Genomic DNA, 8,043 nt, shown 5'->3' with positions numbered 1-8,043 from the left:
AATCCTAAGAATGGCATTCCCCTGACTCAGAACCTGGGCTATTGGGAACAGAAGATTAGAAGAGAAAATGTCCTTTCTTTCCAGACAAGTGTCCCACCAGGAAATGCAGGCTTCTGGTTAGAAGTAACAAGGAAATGTGTTTATGAGTGGCCATACAAAGCTGAAATTATCTCCTCTGCTGTTGTCCCACAACCTGTGCAACCCTGGGCTGAATGGGAAATGCTGGTATCCATGGGAGCCCCAGCTCTGCCTGTGGGGCCAATGCATGACATGTTACTGCTCTCTTTCTTTTTCCCTCTTTATTTTTTTTAAATGTTACATTAAAAAAATATGTGGTCCACACATACCCACCAGCCCCCTCACCCCACTCCTCCCCCATCAACAAACTCTTTCATTATCGTGGGACATTCATTGCATTTGGAGAACATACCTTGGAGCACTGCTGCATCACATGGTCATTGGCCTACGCTGCAGTCTACAGTCACTGCAGTCCACCCAGTGGGCCATGGTAGGACAGAAAATGTCCAGCACCTGTCCCTGTAGCAACACCTAGGACAGATCCAAGTTGTGAAAATTCTCCCACCTCCTATCTCTGCTTCCCTCTCCCTGCCCGTAGCAGCCACTGTGACCACCTTCTCCACATCAATGCTACAATTTATTCCATTAGTAATCACAATAGTTCCCCCAACAGAACACCAGTAATTCCATTCTAATCCACACTCTATTCCTCCATCCTGTGGACCTTGGGATGGTCATGTCCACTCCACCTTTACATTGAGGGGACTTAGACTCCACATGGATGATGGATGCAATTCTCCTGCTTGCAGTTGTAGGCACTCTTTGCTCCCAGTTTAGTGGCTGACCTTCTTTACTTCCTTGTTACATGGCTGTGGTAAGACCAACAAACCAGAAGGTAGGAGCTGCAAGTCTGCTGAGGCTCAGGGCCTGGCTGTCACATGGACAGTCCAGGGACTTTAGTCTTCTGAGTATACACCAATCCCAGCGCAAATCACAGGTCTGATAAAAGCAACAGAATAGACATGTGTACAAAGGTCACACCTGAGTCCAACTCCATCACACTCAGTAACACAAACTCCAAAGTAGGACCACCTGGCATGACACTGAATTCCAGAGCCATCTGCAATGACCAAAAAACCTGTGGGTCTCTGTAGCCCTCTGGAGAACCAGTACCTGGGCTTGTATCTACTTTGACTGTCTCTGGGACCCTGCTGAGGCATGCATAAGCATTACCCCTCTGATGACCTCCCAACTCTTTTGGAGACTCATAGCTGCTCTCTTGATGGTTAAAGAGGGTCAGTGTTAACATCAGCCACACAGGGAGGAATTTGGGCTTCCACATGGAGACATTCTTCTATGCGACTCTGTCCCCAAAAGTCTGAAAGCTCAGCACAATTTGAAGGAAAATGGTCAAAAAGAATGAAAGCCAAGAGCTTATATGTGAGGTCACTGAGGGGCAGTCTAGCCTAGCCTGGAGCTGAGAGATCATGGTACTTGTTTTCCTGTTAGTATTGTTAACAAAAATAATTACTTCTTAAGTTTAGAAAAAAAAAAAAAAAGAGCTGTCCACTGGACCCAACTACGTAGAGGTCCTTGTTGACAATTAAGTTATGGTAATGGAAGTACAATCAGAATAGGGAATGTGTAAGACATAGTGGTCCCAGGAAAATCAGAACATATGTCCAAGAATACCTTATAGTAAATGGGAATAGGGAAAAATGATACTAGCATTGGAGGAATGTGTAGAAGCAAGGACTTTCTCTTAAAACTATATTGGGGAATATTTCTTTATTGATGGCAAAGGTCCTGTCCAATGGAGGCAAATTTTGCCTTGCTCAGCATTTCATAGGAGAAACTCTCCCACATTGGGCATTACGTGAGTAAAGGTCAGTTTTATTTAATAAATCTAAGGTGATATAATAACAGTTTTTCTTGGGAATCATTCCTTTAGTGGTGAAGTTAAATCGATGTAAATTTATTAGCCATTTAATTTTTTTCACAGCTGGCAATTGTTTATTCAAGTCTTTCTCTGTACACCGAGGCTAAGTGTTTTAATTATTGCTTTATTTGCAACATTTCAAATGCAGGCTGTAGGATTTTCATTTCTCTCTCTCTCTCTCTCTCTCTCTCTCTCTCTCTCTCTCTCTCTCTCTCTCTCTCTCTCTCTCTCTTTCTTTCATATCTTAGCTGCTTGCTTTTTAGTTCTTTTATGTATGTGTGCTTCCTAGTTCTTTTATGTATGTATGATTGTTTTAGGGGCATTTTTGAAAGTTCATGCATTTTGTGTGGTCAAATCAATATTACCAATATTTCATATTATATTTATTCCAGTACTATCTTTCTTTCCTTTTCTTTAACTTAAATTTTTGTTTTTTAAAAAGCTCGAGATTACATAAATTTTACATTAAAAATATTAGGGATTTCCACATACACTCCCTTCCCCCTCCCACACATTCCCTATTAGCAACAGATGTCCTTAGTGTGGTACATTTGTTACACTTGATGAACATATACTGAAGCCTTGTTACTAACCGTGATCAATAGTTTACATTATGGTTTAAAATTTTCACCACACAATTTTATAGGTTTTGACAAAATGGCCTACATCTGTCATTGCATTAACATAAGGAACCATTCCAATGTCCTAAAATTGCTCGATTACAGCTACTCTTCTCTCTCCCTCTCCTCAGAACCTCTGAGTACCACTGTCTTTGTATCAATGCGACAAGTTCTTCCATTACTAAAATAATAGTAAGTCTACTTTGTTCCATAGTTGTATTCTAATAGTAAGTCTACTTTGTTCCATAGTTGTATTCCCTCTTATGTTGCTCATTTCTCAATTGTGATATTTGGGCATGGTGATGTCCATTCGGCTTCTGATTGAGAGGGGGTTAGGTCCCATGTGACGGATGGATGGACTGGTCTTGCTTGCAGTTGTACATACTGTTTTTGGAATGAGCACTGTCCATCATAATCCTTTTGTTAATTGTCCTGGGTGCTTCTGATGAACTGGAGAGTAGGTATTGACTGCAACTATCCTCAGATTCAGGTTGGGAGGACATAATCATCTTAGGGTCCACAGGATGGGAGAATAGATTATGGATTAGGGTGGACTTACTGATACTTTAATCTGCAACTATTGTGATTAGCAATGGAAGAAAATATAGCACTGATGTGGATAAAATAGCCACAGCAGCTGCTGACTGTAGGGAAAGGAAAGAAGAGCTATGATGTGGGGGCATTTTCAGAACTTGGATTTGTCCTGGGTGGTACTGCAGGGACAGTTCCTGGACATTGTATATCCTGCCATGGCCCACTGGGTGGCCTGGGGAAAAGTGTAAACTATAGTGTAAACGATCATCCATGTGGTGCAGCAATGCTCAAAAATATATACACCATATGTAGTGACTGTCCCATGATGATGAAAAAGGTTGTTGATATGGAAGGAGTGGGTGAGGGGCATGAGGGTTATATGGGAACCTCTAGAATGTTTTAATGTAAAATTTAAAATAAATAAATAAATAAATAAGTGCACAGATAAATAAAGGAAATTTGGTTGCAAAATATCTGTTAAGGGTTTAATAACCATGGTATTCAAAAAGATCATGCAACTCCATTAAAAGATAAAACACCCCATTTAAAAATGGGCCAAATACTTGAAAAGACCCTTATTGAAAGAAGAAACACAAATGGTGATGAAAGACATGAAAAAATGTTCAACCTAGGTAGCAATTAAGGAAATGCAAATCAAAACTACAGTAGGACATCATTTATACCTATTATACTGGCCACTATTAAAACATCAGAAAATTATTATAAGTATTTGAGAGGAAATGGTGTGATAGTCATACTTATTAATTTTTGTTTGAAGTGTAGAAAGGTAAAGTCAATGTGGAAGACTGTTTATCAGTTCATAAGAATGTTTAGCACTGACTTTCTTTGTTACCTGGCAGTACCATTACTACGAATATATCTAGAAGAACTGAGAGCAGAGATATGAATAGACACCTGCACACCAAGGTTCATAGCAATATTATTCATGATTGCCAAAAGTTGGGAAAAACCCTGACGATGTCCATCAACTTTTGAATGGCTGAACAATTGTGCAGTGTACACACAATGAAATATTTTTTAGCAGTAAGAAAAATGAAATCATGAATCCTATGAGAACATGGAAGAAGCTGGAGGACATTATGTTGAGTGAAGCAATCCAGACAGTAAATGACAAATCCTGTTTGATTGGGCTACCATTTAACTTAGTGTATTGTACAAACTCATTAAGTTAATAACTAGAATATAGGACACCAAAATAGGAGTGTAGAAAATAGAAACCTGAAGGTTAATCAGCAAAACTGATTTTAAAAAAGGCTTTTTATAAATCTGTGGAAATAAATAGAAATGGTTAAAATATATCATTGTGTTTGTAACTAGCAGAGCTGTTATATACGTATGAGAGTGACTGAAATGGAAAGTTTGAGGTTATGTATATTAGTAGAAGTAAAGCTAAAAACTGCAACATAGGGCTCTAAAAGATAGTAAAACCTCATGTAAAATACAAATATGTGTGATATTTCATATATAAGACTGTTTTTACAAACTACAAATTATGATATACTAGAGAGAAGGAAAAAGAAAAGCATCTAACTATGGCTGGGGAAGCATAGAGAGACTGAGATGAGATGAGTTTTGTTTGTGTGTATCTGTTTTTGTTGTTGTTGTTGTTGTTTATAATTATTGGGGTAATGGAAGTGCCCAAAGAATGACTGAAGTGTTGAATGCACAATGTGTAATTACACCGAACACCTCTGACTTGACACTATAGATGGATTTATACTTTATTAATATTCATCAATAAAATTGATTTGTTTAAAATATTATAAGCAAAATTGTGGGTTTACAGAACAATCACGGAGAAAACACAGGATTCCCATGTACCACCCGATGGCCAACACCTTTCATTGTTATGGAATAATTGTTAAATTTGGTGATAGATATTTTTTAATATAAGTGACCTCTATTTTTTTTATGGTAATAACCAGCATTTAATTAAAGAGTCTATATTCTAGACAGCATGTGAAACAATTTACATATATTACAACATAAAAAAACACCCAATATACAGGCATGTGAAATATCTCCTGTCATCATTATTATTAATGCTTAATTAAATAAGTCATAGCTTTGCAGAAAAATCATGTAAAAATTAAAGTGTTCCCATATATCCCTTATCCTTGGCACTTTCCATTAGTAATTACCTTAGTTGCACTTGATGGAGGATTATTAAAATAGTAATATTAACCATCATCCATCATTTACATTAGGTGCATTATCCCAATATACCACACTATTACTAACATCTTATATTAAAATGTTCTACATTAGTGATAAAACATGAAAGAACATTCTTATAAATGCACTATTAAAGTTTATTTTCTGCAGTAAGTTTCCCTGTGTTATACAGTCCTATGATTTATTTTTACTACTTTTCCCAGTAATATATATGACCTAAAGTTTCCACTTTTAACCACAGTCACCTGTATAATTCAATATGGTTAATTAAACTCACAATAATGTACTTCCAAAATGAGGTCATTTTTTAAGAACAACTTCCACTTCTCCAGTTGTCAATTTTTCAATAGATTCCTTTTCTTAGAATAAAGTTCAACACCCTAAAATGAACTACATAGTCTGTATAGTCTGACCTATTCCTGTGTGTTCTCATTTCTCTCCCTCCAACTTGGATTGCAGGGCCTCTGTCTTCTTCAGTGCACCTCTCAAACTCAGTGTCTATGCTCAGTTTGTCCCCATGATTGTAATATCATTTTTCTACATCTCTGTCCCCCTTCCATGCCTAGTCCTAAGTCCTGCTCATCCTCCAAATATCTTTTCTAATTTCCTTACCATAAAAGGCTTTTTCTTTACCTGCCATATCTAGATTAGGGCATTACCTTCCATTCTTTCATTGCATCCTGAATTACCCTTAAAGGACAATGCCATCAAAACAAACTTCAGCTAGATTAATGAGGATAGTTTCTGGTTCTATAGTGTTCTGTTTTGAATCTTCATAGAATAAATACTTTAAATGTATCAATGCATATATATTAAATGAATGAACAAATGCATAAAAAATGAAATGCACACACAGAACATTACAATTTAATGCACTCACAAATTTATTCAACTTAAATATTGATATTTAGTGTATACAAAGCCTTGTGCATAGAAAATATTTCCTCTGAAGAGTTAATGAGCAAAGCCAATAATAATATTTCACATAATGTAAATTCAGGATCAGTAACTCAGTGTTATTGAGTATAAACTGGAGTCTGTTAAATGGGACTCAGAATAGAGTGAGTAAAAGTCTAATCTCATGTTCCATTTTATAACTTCTAGTTAGAGAGTATACTTATTTCAGATGTTTTGAGGTGAGAGAGGAGTACAAAAAAATGGATTAACATGATAAATAAAAATGACTGGATGAGGCTATACCATAGTCCACTCGACCACTCACACACCATGGGGTTTTCTAACCCAGTCCATGCTATTTCCTAGATCTAGTTATTTCTGCCTACAGTGTTTTCTGCTGCCTGTAGTGATAGGAAAATGCTGTGGTTTTTGGTAAAGAATTCAAAAAAAGGTTATGTAACAACTTAGTCTCCATGCCTTGAAAGTGAGCACCTCTAGGCCTGGGAACAGTAGGGTACTTATTCATGCATTATTTGTACTGCAGACAATTTTGATGTTGGGGGATTATTGGTTTCTGGGCCCAAATCCTGGAATCTCAGAAACGAAGGGAATGGGGACTCAATATCCTACTAATGTGGCCCAATGAAAACTGTATAATTCAAACTGCTACAGAGTGTGTCCAGAAAGAGAGCTTTTATATGTAGGTACATATTATACTTAAAATATAACAATTCAAATATGTGGGAAAGTAAAGATTATTTCCTAAATCTTATCAGATCATTAAAATAACCATAGCCAGCTAAAGACAAATGAATTTACAAGGCTAAGAGACTTCAAAATGGTTGGGATATAATCAGAGGGGTGGTGTTTATGCATGAATGAGCAGGATCTAAGACAGGCAAAGTAGATACAATGCCAGGTAGTGGTGCTTCTGAGGGCTATGGAGACACCCAGGTTTTATTATCATGGCAGATAGCTCTGGAGTTTGGTGCCTTGCCAGTGGCCCCTACTTTGGAATTTGTGCCCCTGTGTGTGATGGAGTTGGACTCAGATATGACTTCTCAACACATGCCTCTCTTTACCCTATATGGAACATGTGGTTGGCACTGGGGCTGGTGTATGTCAAGGAGATTTGAATCCCTGGGCTGTCCCTGTGCCAGCTGCACCCTGAGCCTCAGCAGTAGGTTTCAAAACCTACTCTCCAGTTCATTGGACTTACCCACATCAGTTGACAGGGAGGTGCAGATGGTCAAACACTGCACCAGAGAACTGAGAGAGTTTAGAGTTGTGGACACTATATTTCAATCCAGAAGCCAGGCAATATCGAAGCCCCCTCTCAGTCGAGAGGTGGAGTGGACAACACCATCACAGGGTCCTCAGGATGGTAGAGTAAGATATGGAGTAGAGTGGACTTACAGGTATTCTATTGTAGAATTATTGTGACTCTAGCAATGGAAGAAATTATATCATTGATGTGGAGACAGTGGCCATGGGACTTGGTGAAGGCAGTGAGAGGAAAAAGGTGTGATATGGGGCATTTTGGGGCCATGGAGTGTGTCCTGAATGGTGCTGCAAGAACAGATGCAGGACAATATACATTCTACCATAAACCCACTGAAGGGACTAGAAGAGAGTGTAAACTACAGTGCAAACTGTAATCCATGATGTGTAGCAGTGCTCTGAAATGTGATCATCAATTGCAATGAATGTACCACAATAATGGAAGAAATTGTTGATGTAGGAAAATTGGGGGTGTGAGGAGTGGGACATATGGGAACCTCATATTTTTTATTGTGACAATGTGTGTGATTTCTGTATCTTTTAAAAATAAATAAATAT

The sequence above is a fragment of the Dasypus novemcinctus genome, chromosome 30, assembly GCF_030445035.2.
Source record: "Dasypus novemcinctus isolate mDasNov1 chromosome 30, mDasNov1.1.hap2, whole genome shotgun sequence".
Classification (NCBI taxonomy): domain Eukaryota; kingdom Metazoa; phylum Chordata; class Mammalia; order Cingulata; family Dasypodidae; genus Dasypus; species Dasypus novemcinctus.
This window is presented reverse-complemented; position numbering follows the sequence as displayed.